Source organism: Hippopotamus amphibius, chromosome 1 (genome assembly GCF_030028045.1).
Source record: "Hippopotamus amphibius kiboko isolate mHipAmp2 chromosome 1, mHipAmp2.hap2, whole genome shotgun sequence".
NCBI lineage: Eukaryota > Metazoa > Chordata > Mammalia > Artiodactyla > Hippopotamidae > Hippopotamus > Hippopotamus amphibius.
This window is the reverse complement of record NC_080186.1, coordinates 56,541,804-56,555,001: the sequence shown is the minus strand read 5'-3', so window position 1 is coordinate 56,555,001 and position 13,198 is coordinate 56,541,804. Positions and strand designations below refer to the sequence as shown.

Genomic DNA, 13,198 nt, shown 5'->3' with positions numbered 1-13,198 from the left:
GTAAAGTCATCGACACAATTTCTTAGCTGCTCTACTACTGTTAGTGAGAAAGCCTTATCATCATATTTAGTTGCATATCATGTGGCAAAAGAGAAAATGATTCACACAGCTGCTGAAAAAATTTTTCTTCCAGCATGTTTGGATATGGTGTGTACAATTTTTGATGATAAATTTGCTGATAAATTAAAAACTACTCCTAGTGATAACACAATAACTCTTCGAATTTGTATGATTGCTGAACACTTAGAGGCAACGCTCATTACTCGGTTACAGGTAGGAATAGATTTTGCAATCCAGCGTGATGAAAGTACTGATACTGGAAGCTGCACAGCACTTTTAGTCTATGTCAGATATGCGTGGCAGTGTGACTTTATGGAGTTTTTCTCGTGTTGTTTAAACAACCTCACACCTAAGTGGATTAGATATTTTCACAGAATTAGAAAAATGTATTGTTGGTCAGTATAAATTAAATTGGAAAAACTGCAAAGGAATTACAAGTGACAGAACAGCAAACATAACTGGAAAACAGAGCAGAGTAATTAAGAAATTGCTAGAAGTTACTAGTGCTGTGTGGAATCATTGTATTATACATTGTGAAGCATTAGCATGCAGAGAGATTCCACAGAATCTCATGGAAGTATTGAATAATGCAGTGAAAGTTGTTAATTTTCTTAAAGGAAGTTCACTAAATAGCAGACTCCTTGAAACATTTTGTTCAGAGATTGCAGCTAATTATACCCACTTACTGTACCATACCAAAGTTCACTGGGAAAATACTCAGCAGGGTTTACGAACTCAGGAATGAGATCCACGTTTTGAAAGGAAATCTCATTTGGCAACTGTTTTTGAGGATGATACTTGGGTAATGAAACTGGCATATTTAACTGATATTTTTGGCATCCTTAATGAACTAAGTTTAAAACTACAAGGGAAAAACAGTGATATATTCCAACATGTCGAACATATCCAAGAATTCCGGAAGACATTACTGTTGTGGCAGGTGAGGCTTAAAAGCAACAGTCCTAGCTACTACATGTTTCCAAGATTTTTGCAGTACATTGAAGAGAATGTTATTAATGAAAACATTTAGGAAGAAATAAAACTAGAGATATTGTTGCATCTCACTTCTCTATCTCAAACTTTTAACCACTTATTCCCGGAAGAGAAATTTGAAACATTAAGACAAAATTGTTGGGTAGAAGATTCGTTTGCTTTTCGAAACCCAAAATCAATAGTTGAGTTAGACTTGGTGCCTGAAGAAGAAAATGAGTTATTGCAGCTCAGTTCTTCATATATGTTAAAGAACGATTATGAAATGTTAAGCTTATCGGCATTTTGGATTAAGACGAAGGAAGATTTTCCTTTGATAAGTCTAAAGAGTATCCTGCTGTTATTACCATTCACAACAACTAGTGTGTGTGAATTAGGGTTTTCAGTCTTAACCCATTTAAAAACAAAGGAAAGGAATGGGTTAAATGGTGCAGCAGATAGGCAAGTGGCATTATCCTCCTGTGTTCCATACTGGAATCAACTTGTGAACAGGCAAGCACACTCACCACGTTAAATATATCTTTTTTTTTAATTGGATATAGTTGCTTTACAATGTTCTGTAAATAAATCTTACCTGGTTTTTGGTTTTGCATTTCTTTATTTTGTGATATTGTTATGTGTTGTATTTAATGTTAATATAGCATTCTATGTGATAACTGTGTTTTTATATTTGTTATATTTAAATACTAATAAAATCATAATGTAATTTTACAAAAAATTCATCTATTTTTGGTTCTGCTCTTATAATGAATCTCCACAAGGGCAAACGTGCTCCAAATACTGTGACGATTGCTGATTGGATGTTATTGCTGGCACAGGGCAGTCACATCCTATGATGCAGTGCACTGGCTCTACCCAAAGCCAGGGAGGCAGGTGGGGGAGCGGGTGGAGGGCAACCATCATTACTGAGAAGCAAAGTCATCACCTTATCCAACCATCCCCTCCCCAAACCTAAGGCTTAAGCACACGCTAAGAGAAAACTCATCAGTGAGTCCAATGCTGAGGGAAGACCTGGGACTAGGATGACCTTGGGAACACAAGTCGTGAAATGTTACACAAATTTCATGCACCTCTTCTGTCTCTTGGTCTTAGTTGTTGAGAACAGCTATAGAACTAGTGATGAGGATAGCAAGTATTCATCAAAATGTGAGCTTTTAAATTGACAATTCTGGTTTGACATATGACAGATCAATGAAATGCAATATCTATAGAACCATTTATACTATTCAAGGGACTGAAGGAGTTTGGGGTTCCAAAAGGGAAAGAGCTTTTGTTTTTTCTTCTTTTTTAGAAGTCATCAAAGTCCTTTTGGCCACACAGTTTAAGAATCACCCTCTGTGCAGGGAAATTGAGTCACTGGGAAATTGATTTCATTTTTCAAAATAGAAGTGTGCCTCAACATCAAGAAAAAGATGTATGTAATAAGCCAATGAAATATATATCTTAATTAAAAAGTCAATGAAGAATAACAAGAGAACAATATCTGCACCCTCCATGTAACTGTTCAAAAATATCCATGTAAAGAGACTCAGAAACAAACTCTGTCCTCAGGTGGGTCTGCATAACTCCCGGACACGTCTACCACAGGGCTTCATTAAGGAAGAAGAAAGAACTACTTATTTCCCAGGAAGCGCTGCGTTGGTCCTTTCCAGTTTTCAGAATGTACCCAGAAAGAAGCTGCCCCATGGGGTGTCAGAGGCAAGCTTGGCTCTAAGCAAAGCCTTACAGCCAAAGCCAGGAGACAACATGCTTTTCTCCCAACTTTTAAGGATGTGGCAGGGGTGAGAGTGAGGCTTCAATCTTTAGGCAGCCCGTTTGTTTTGGGGTCTCATTTTTTTCCTTACTCAATAAATAAAGGCAGCCAGGTTTGTCCGAACCAAGTATGGTCCTCATTCAAAAAAAAAAAGTGTAAGATGAGAATCTAGTGTGGAGCCCTGGTTGAGAACTAGCGATGTGTCTCTTGATGCATATACAGTGAGGAAACTGAGGTCATGGATGAAGAAAATGCTTCCCTCCCCTGCTCCCCCCTCCAAAGATCCAGGAGGAGACCCTAATCTCTCATCTCTCCAGGCAGGGTTCTTTCCACTCCACCTACTGCAGTCCTGGTTTATGTGACACTGTGTGAGGCTGTCACTTCATACCTACCACTGGTCCAAATGGATGCTGGCTTTAGTTCTTTCTCAGAAATAAAGCCAGCATCTGAATCCTGCAGTCCAGATTATCAGACTACATTCTCCCTGACCTCTCCATTCCTCACACACCATTCTGAATCAGAAATTGAGAGTTTTGACAAAGGATTAATCTCCAAAATATACAAGTAGCTCATGCAGCTCAATATCAAAAAAACAAACAACCCAACCCAAAAATGGGTGGAAGACCTAAATGACATTCCTCTTTCTCCAAAGAAGACATACAGATGGCCAACAAACACATGAAAAGATGCTCAACACTACTAATTATTAGAGAAACACAAATCAAAAACCACAATGAGGTATCACCTCACACCAGCCAGAATGGCCATCATTAAAAAATCTACAAACAGTAAATGCTGCAGAAGGTGTGGAGAAAAGGGAACCCTCCTGCACGTTGGTGGGAATGTAAATTGATACAGCCACTATGGAGAACAGTATGGAGGTTCCTTAAAAAACTAAAAATAGAACTACCATATGGCCCAGCAATCCTACTACTGGGCATATACCCTGAAAAAACCAAAATTCAAAAACATACATGTACCCCAATGTTCATTGTGGTGCTATTTACAATATAGCCAGGACATGGAAGAAACCTAAATGTCCATCAACAGATGAATGGATAAAGAAGATGTGGCACATATATACAATGAAATATTACTCAGACATAAAAAAGAATGAAACTGAGTTATTTGTAGTAAGGTGGATGGACCTAGAGTCTGTCATACAGAGTGAATTAAGTCAGAAAGAAAAAAACAAATATTGCATGCTAACACATATATATGGAATCTAGAAAAACGGTACTGATGAACTTAGTGGCAGGGCAAGATGTAGAGAACAGACCTGAGGTCATTGGGGGTGGAGGGAAAGCTGGGAGGTAGTGAGAGAGTAGCACTGACATATATATACTACCAAATGTAAAAAGGATGGCTAGTGAGAAGCTGCTGCAGAGCACAGTGTGATCAGCTTGGTGCTCTGTGACTTACTAGAGGGGCGGGATCAGGAGGGTGGGAGGGAAGCTCAAGAGGGAGGGGATATGGGGATATATGTATAAATATAGCTGATTCACTTTGTTGTACAGCAAAAAATAACACAACATTATAAAGCAATTATACTCCAATTAAGATGTATTAAAGAAAAAAAGAAAAGAAGTTGAGAGCTTTGAGCTCAAGACTAACTTGCATGCAAAAGAAAGCTGACAAACTAGCATTTCCGCACCACAGCACGGCAGGTCAATGAGTTCCAGAAAATGCTCCCAGTTGTTTCTTACTCATCCATGCTCTCTTTCCTCCTCCCATTTTTCTGCAGCTATTTTAAGGAAGTTGATAGCAAACCGAGGAAGTTTTTTCATTCTCACAAAGGAAAGAGAACGAAAAACTGAAACTGAAAATAACTAATTTATGGATTGTTTGCATTTGTTTGTTGGCTTGGTAGGCACTACACATTTAGAAACAAGGAAGCATAAAGAAACAGGCTTAGAGCTTATAGTTATTTTTAAGGGTTGTTTAGAAAGTGTGAGAATGAATTATTTCAAATAAATACAGCTTTACAGAATCTTTGGAATATTACATATGGCCAATATAAGAATTTTTTTTAATATTTAAATTGTTTGTCCAGTACCTCCTTTTCTGTTTTTCCACTGCCCAGCGGGGTGTCGTCAGGACGTGTCTGCGGAGGGAAGGAAGGGGCGGGAGGGAGCAACCCTACCCAGCTCCTCTTCTAGGAGGCAGGATTTGGTCCCTCAGTCCTAAAAGAGACCTCAGCTCCCTGTCCCCATGAGGTAGGATGCTCTCCTCCTCCCAAGCAGGCCTCTTTGCTGCAGCCCTGGACTGAGGCCCCAGGAAGAGCAGCTCATCTGGGGACGTGCTTCGCAGCCGCCCCAGATCTAAATGAAGACGCTGAGCTGCCCCAGCAAAGCACCCCGCTGGCCTCACACAACCCCGCCCCGAACTCTGGCAGCCTCCCTTCCTGCAGTGTGGGGCCTGCGGTGGGGGATTTCTTGTTGTTAACAGAAATGTGCTTGGAAGGTAAATTTAGGAGCAAGCTTACTTGGCGCGGGCGTTGCAGGCAGGGGTCAAGTTAGCTGCTCCGGCTCTACCCTGGGGCTCCTCCTGTGTCTGGCTCCTCCTCTGGAAAACGACCTTTATATTCAGAAGCTGAAGAGCGAGGCGGTTGTTACTGCCATCCTGTTACGGGTCGGGTTTATGAGTAATGAAACCGAAAGGACACATGCAATATCCCAGGTTTAACTGTTACAGGTTTTTATCTTTCTTAACCAAGGCTAGAGACCCAAGAGTGTGCGCAAAACCCAGACAGGTCCCTCCTTCACTGTTGGCTCAGGTGTCGTGACCCCACGCAGCAGCAGGTGTGAATGTGAGTCGAGTAGCAGTGGGCTGAGATGGTTCAGCAGCCTGTCTCTCGGGGTACTTTTGGTGGGAGGCAATAAAGGATTTTTTGGGGTTTAATTTTTTGCTTTGAGTGTCTTTTCGTTTCTCTCTCTTTCTTTTCAAAGTACTGTTGTTATTAACATAAGTACTTTTTCATTAATAAGTGAGTGTATGAAACTCTTAATTTTACAGTCCAGAAATAATCACTATTATTTTGTAGCATGCTTTTCCATGGGGGGGGGGGGGGGGAGGGGGATGGATCTACTGGAATGGCAGTCTGGAGGTTATATGTTTTGAGTGTTTATTTCAAATAAAATAATATAAAGGTACAAATTTAAAAGTTAATATTGACTCAAAATAAGCAATCATAATCATTACTTTTTTTTTAAAGCTGGCAAATGCTTCAAATATTTTCTGTTTTCTGGTTTTATTGTCTATTAAGTTTCTTCCTCTCATATTTGAATTTTAGTATGAACAATTTTTAATAATTGTCTTACTTGGTATTTTTTAATACTTGATTTTTTTCCTGCAACACTTGGTGGTACAACTTACTGATACATGTAATACAGTTGTGAGATCTACTGCTATTGCATATTTAAAGATGAACAGAGCAAGGTTCTCACCTATATCCAATCCATACCTTGAAGGAGGCAGATTAAAAAAAAAAAAAAGCAAGATGTGATCGGGTGTTAAAAATGATGTTATAAAGTGCTTATTTTCTGCAAAAGCAACAGTTAATTATATTTGGAAGGTTATAGATAGCTTCGCTGAGGAGGTATCATTTCTGTTAGATCTTAAAGAGTGATTCAGAGTTCAAAAAGGGTAACTGAAGGAAACATTTTAAAGCAAAGGGAGGCAGTGATTAAATATACAAAAGTAGGGGCTGGGTGCTGGAATCAGCCAGGTCCATGTAGCCAGTGTAATAGGCTCACTGAGAACAAAGTTGAAAGACCTGGCTCATGGACTACATTCCACAGGCAGGTAGAGACTTTGAAGGTTACTAGGCATGCTCAGAGTCATGTTTGATCTCCCTCTCTCTGATGGCAGGAAGAGGGAATAAAATGAAGACACTGGAGATAGAGATGGTTTAGGGGGATGGTACTACAGCTTAGATGACATGTTACAGTCCCACCACTCTAGGTTCCACGGAGTCATTCAGAGATTCCATTTCCTTCCATTTGTTGTTTGGTACCCACTAAGACATCGTACACATCTGCAAGTTCAAAGGTTGACTGCTGCCACATCATCTGATATCTAGACAGTAAGATGGATAGGAGTGACTGGTGGGAAACAGGCTCAAAGTTCTCTGGTGCAGACCTGCAAATAAAATGCGTGTACTTCTACTCATCCTCAATGTGCACATGGCCACAACCAGGATGCCAGAGCAACTAGAAAAATATAATCTCTACGTGGATTGCCATGAGCTCATCTCATAAAATAGAATCAGTCATGCAATATTTACAGCTGAAGATTCTGTCATAGCCCTAAAAGTATACCCAGCAATATCAGAAACAGCTTTTTAAAATACTTTAAATTAAACTTGGCAATTTCTAGAGTTGAAATTTAACTGGGTTAAGGATAGTGACCCTGAACTTACTGAGACACAGAAACTGACAATGAGGGTTGGGCACCAACCCAAGTCCACAGAAGGAGTCCTTCCTCACCAACTGGATCACAGCATGCTGCCTGCCCTCCCTTTCTTTCTCTCTCTGTCTCTTGTTTTTGCTTTTTATTTTGTTCTATGAGGCTATAAAATAAAAATGTGATTTTATTTTAATTTTTTAAGATTTTTATTGGAGTATAATTTCTTTACAATGCAGTGTTAGTTTCCGCTTTGCAACAAAGTGAATCAGCTATATGTATACATATATCCCCATATCCCCTCCCTCTTGAGCCTCCCTCCCAGCCTCCCTATCCCACCCCTCTAGGTCATCACAAAGCATCGAGTTGATCTCCCTGTGCTATGCAGCAACTTCCCACTAGCCATCCATTTTACATATGGTAGTATATATATATGTCAGTTCTACTCTCTCACTACCTCCCAGCTTTCCCTCCACCCCCAATGACCTCAGGTCTGTTCTCTACATCTTGCCCTGCCACTAAGTTCATCAGTACCATTTTTTTAGATTCCATATATATGCGTTAGCGTATGGTATTTGTCTTTCCCTTTCTGGCTTACTTCACTCTGTAAGACAGACTCTAGGTCCATCCACCTCACTACAAATAACTCAATTTCATTCTTTTTAATGTCTGAGTAATATTTCATTGTATATATGTGCCACATCTTCTTTATCCATTCATCTGTTGATGGACATTTAGGTTTCTTCCATGTCCTGGCTATTGTAAATAGCACCACAATGAACATTGGGGTACATGTATGTTTTTGAATTATGGTTTTTTCAGGGTATATGCCCAGTAGTGGGATTGCTGGGCCATATGGTAGTTCTATTTTTAGTTTTTTAAGGAACCTCCATACTGTTCTCCATAGTGGCTGTATCAATTTACATTCCCACCAACGTGCAGGAGGGTTCCCTTTTCTCCACACCTTCTCCAGCATTTATTGTTTGTAGATTTTTTAATGATGGCCATTCTGGCTGGTGTGAGATGATACCTCACTGTGGTTTCTGATTTGTGTTTCTCTAATAATTAGTAGTGTTGAGCATCTATTCAAATAAACAACCCAGCCTTACACGTAAAGCAATGAGAGGAAGAAGAACAAAGAAAACCCAAAGTTAGTAGAAGGAAAGAAATCATAAAGATCAGATTAGAAATAAATGAAAAGAAATGAAGGAAACAATAACAAAGATCAATAAGATTGAAAGCTGGTTCTTTGAGAATACAAACAAAATGGGTAAACTGTTAGCTAGACTCATCAGGAAAAAAAGGGAGAAGAGGCAAATCAACAGAATTAGAAATAAAAAGTGAGAAGTAACTACTGACATTGGCAAAATACAAAGGATCATGGGAGACTACTACAGGCAACTATATGCCAATAAAATGGACAAGCTGGAAGAAATGGACAAATTCTTAGAAAAGTACAACCTTGAAATACTGAACTAGAAAGAAATAGAAAATATGAACAGATCAATCACAAGCACTGAAATTGAAACTGTGACTAAAAATATTCCAACAAACAAAAGCCCAGGGCCAGATGACTTCACAGGCAAATTCTATCAAACGCTGAGAGAAGAGCTAACACCTATCCTTATCAAACTCTTCCAAAATATAGCAGAGAGAGGAACACTTCCAAACTCATTCTATGTGGCTACCATCACCCTGATGTGAAAACCAGACAAAAATGTCACACAAAAAGAAAATTACAGGCTAATATTACTGATGAACATAGATCCAAAAATCCTCAACAAAATATAAGGATGTCAAAAATTATCCACACTCTGGCTTAGAATTAATTTCTGACTCACCCTTGTACTAGAAAACAGAATCCAACAGCACATTAAAAGGATCATACACCATGGTCAATATGGGGTTTGTCCCAGGAATACAGGGATTCTTCAATATATGCAAATCAATCAATGTGATACACCATATTAACAAACTGAAGGAGAAAAATCATATAATCTCAATAGATGCAGGAAAAGCTTTTGACAAAATCCAGCACCCATTTATGATAAAAACTCTCCAGAAAGTGGGCATAGAGGGAAACTATCTCAACATAATAAAGGCCATATATGACAAACCCACAGCAAACATCATTCTCAATGATGGAAAGCTGAAAGCATTTCTTCTAAGTTCAGGAACAAGGCAAGGGTGCCCACTCTCACCAGTATTATTCAACATAGTTTTGGAAATTTTAGCCACAGCAATCAGAGAAGAAAAAGAAAAAAAAAGGAATCCAAATTGGAAAAGAAGTAAAACTGTCCCTGTTTGCAGATGACATGATACCATACATGGAAAATCCTAAAGATGCCACCAGAAAAATACTAGAGCTAATCAATGAATTTAGCAGGATACAAAATTAATGCACAGAAGTCTCTTGCATGCCTATACACTAACAATGAAAAATCAGAAAGAGAAATTAAGGAAACACTCCCATTTACCATTGCAACAAAAATTAAAATACCTAGGAATAAACCTACCTAAGGAGGCAAAAGCTCTGTATGCAGAAAACTATAAGACACTGATGAAAGAAATCAAAGATAGTACAAATAGATGGAGAGATATAACATGTTCTTGGATTGGAAGAATCAACATTGTCAAAATGACTATGCTACCCAAAGCAATCTACAGATTCAATGCAATCCCTATCAAATTATCAATGGCATTTTTCATAGAACTAGAACAAAAAAGTTTACAATTTGTATGGGAACACAAAAGACCCTGAATAGTGCCGGAGCCTGCCGGCAAAATCGATCAGGTCCTTAGGCAAACACGACGCGGCTAAGAAAGAAAGAAAGACCAACACACAAAGAATGGGGTTGAGAGGATCAGGAGCCCAGAATGCAGAAACATTCTAGGGCAACTGACAAACTTCTTTATTATACGGTGGCTTTTTATACAGATTCGGAAAAGGGGAACAAGAAATGGCTCCTTCTTTGTTACAACTTGCCTCCTCCCCAAGGGTAGACTGTACTGCACATCCTGTTAACAGTCTCAAGATGTACTGTCTCAGGATGTACTTATGCGATAAGGAGTCTATGTGCGCACGTACTGCAGCCCAAGGGATCACATGCTCTTTGTTCCAGCACGTACTCAAGGTCAGGGGTGGCAGGACAGAGAGCTATGTTTGTTTTACACAAACCCTTGAATTAAGGAAGCTCCCAGAGCCATGTCCTGAGAGCAGGACCCCTTTTCCAGGGCGGCTCCCCACAGAATAGCCAAAGCAAACTTGAGAAGAAAAAACGAAGCTAGAGGAATCAAGTGCCCTGACTTCAGACTATACTACAAAGCTACAGTAATCAAGAGAATGTGGTACTGGCACAAAACAGAAACATGGATCAATGGAAAAGGATAGAAAGCCCAGAAATAATTCCATGCACATATGGTCACCTTATCTTTGACAAAGGAGGCAAGAATGTACAATGGACAAAAGACAGCCTCTTCAATAAGTGGTGCTGGGAAAACTAGACAGCTACATGTAAAAGAATGAAATTAGAACACTTCCTAACACCATACACAAAAGTAAACTCAAAATGGATTAAAGAACTAAATGTAAGGCCAGATACTATAAAACTTTTAGGGAAAAACATAGGTGGGACACTTTATGACATAAATCACAGCAAGATCCTTTCTGACCCACCTCCTAGAGTAAGGAAATAAAAACAAAGATAAACAAATGGGACCTAGTGAAATTTAAAAGCTTTTGCACAACAAAGGAAACCATAAACAAGACAAAAAGACAACTCTCAGAATGGGAGAAAATATTTGTCAATGAAGCAAGTGACAAAGGATTAACCTCCAAAATATACAAGTAGCTCATGCAGCTCAATATCAAAAAAACAAACAACCCAATCCAAAAATGAGTGGAAGACCTAAACAGACATTTCTACAAAGAAGACATACAAAGAGATTTTTCTTGTTTCTTGAGGTAGAATTTTATTGCTACAAACTTCCCTCTTAGAAGTGCTTTTGCTGTGTCCCATAGGTTTTGGGTGATCGTGTTTTCATTGTCATTTTTTTCTAGGTATATTTTTAATTTCCTCTTTGATTTTTTTCAGTGATCTCTTGGTTGTTTAGTAGCGTATTGTTTAGCTTCCATCTGTTTGTGTTTTTTATGGGTTTTTTTTCCTGTAATTTATTTCTGATCTCAGAACACTGTGTTTAGAAAAGATGCTTTATATAATTTCAATTTTCTTAAACTTACTGAGGCTTGATTTGTGACCCAAGATGTGATCTATCCTGAGAATGTTCCACGTACACTTGAGAAGAAAGTGTATTCTATTGTTTTGGGGTGGAACATCCTATAAATATCAATTAAGTCTATCTGGTCTAATGTGTCATTTAAAGCTTTTGTCTCCCTTATTTATTTTCTGTTTGGATGCTCTGTCCATTGGTGTAAATGGGGTGTTAAAATCCCTTACTATTATTGTGTTACTGCCAATTTCCCATTTTATGGCTGTTAGCATTTGCCTTATGTATTGAGGTGCTCCTATGTAGGGTGCATAGATATTTACAATTATTATGTCTTCTTCTTGGATTGATCTCTTGATCATTATCTAGTGTCCTTTCTTGTCTCTTGCAACATTCTTTATTTTAAAGTCTCTTTTGACTGATATGAGTATTGCTACTCCAGCTTACTTTTGACTTTCATTTGCATGGAATATCTTTTTCCATCCCCTCACTTTCAATCTGTATGTGTCTCTAGGTCTGAAGTGGGTCTCTGGTAGACAGCATATGTATGAGTCTTGTTTTTGTACCCATTCAACCAGTCTGTGTCTTTTTGTTGGAGCATTTAATCCATTTACATTTAAGGTAATTATTGACACGTGTGTTCCTATTACCATTTTCTTAATTGTTTTAGATTTGTTTTTGTAGGTCTTTTCCTTCTCTTTTGTTTCCAGCCAAGCGAAGTTCCTTTAGCAATTGTTGTAAGGCTGGTTTGGTGGTGATGAATTCTCTTAAATTTTGCTTGTCTGTAAAGCTTTTGATTTCTCCATCGAATCTGAATGAGATCTTTGCTGGGTAGAGTAATGTTGGTTGTAGGTTCCTCCTTTTCATCACTTTAAATATATCCTGCCACTCCCTTCTGGCCTGCAGAGTTTCCACTGAAAGATCAGCTGTTAGCCTTATGGAGATTCCCTTGTATGTTTTTTGTTGCTTTTCCCTTGCAGCATTTAATATTTTTTCTTTGTGTTTAATTTTTGTTAGTTTGATAAATATGTGTCTCAGCATGTTTCTCCTTGGGTTTATCCTGTATGGGACTCTCTGCTTTCCTGGATTTGATTGACTATTTCCTTTCCTATGTTGGGGAAGTTTTTGACTATAATCTCTTCAAATATTCTCTCAGACCCTTTCTTTTTTCTTCTTCTTCTGGGACACATATAATTTGAATATTGGTGCACTTAATGTTGTCCTAGAGGTCTCTGAGACTGTCCACCATTCTTTTCATTCTTTTTTCTTTATTCTGCTCTGTGGCAGTTATTTCCACCATTCTATCTTCTAGCTCACTTATCCATTCTTCTGCCTCAGTTATTCTGCTACTGATTCCTTCTAGAGTATTTTTAATTTCAGTTATTGTGTTGTTCACTACTCTTTGGTGGCTCTTTAGTTCTTCTATCTCCTTGTTAAACATTTCTTGTATTTTCTCTATTCTGTTTCTGACATTTTGAATCATATTTACTATTATTACTCTGAATTCTTTTTCAGGTAGTTTGCTTATTTCTTCTTCATTTCTTTGGTCTTGTGGGTTTTTATCTTGCTCCTTTGCCTGCAAGATATTTATCTGTCTTCTCATTTTGTCTAATTTGCAATATTTGAGGTTTCCTTTCCCTAGGCTGCAGTGTCATAATTCCTCTTGCTTCTATTTTCTGCATCCATTGGTGGGGTTGCTCCAGCATCTTATGTAGGCTTCCTGATGGGAGGGCCTGGTGGCTGAATTCTGGTAGGTGAAGCTGA

The 13,198-nt window shown here is 38.6% G+C and overlaps 1 protein-coding gene across 2 annotated transcripts in view; it reads right to left on the bottom strand.

The window, feature by feature from the left end:
- LOC130839444 (axoneme-associated protein mst101(2)-like) overlaps positions 1–5,306 on the bottom strand; it is a 29,527-nt gene extending 24,221 nt beyond the window's left edge. Inside the window, exon 1 of one of the 2 annotated variants that reach the window (XM_057713695.1) lies at positions 5,289–5,306. The gene's annotated coding sequence lies outside the window, so the exon portion shown is untranslated. Of the gene's footprint in view, positions 1–4,859; positions 5,108–5,288 lie in introns of those variants that run through there. The other variant, XM_057713694.1, reaches the window with a different exon arrangement.
- Between the last annotated feature and the right edge of the window lie 7,892 nt (positions 5,307–13,198).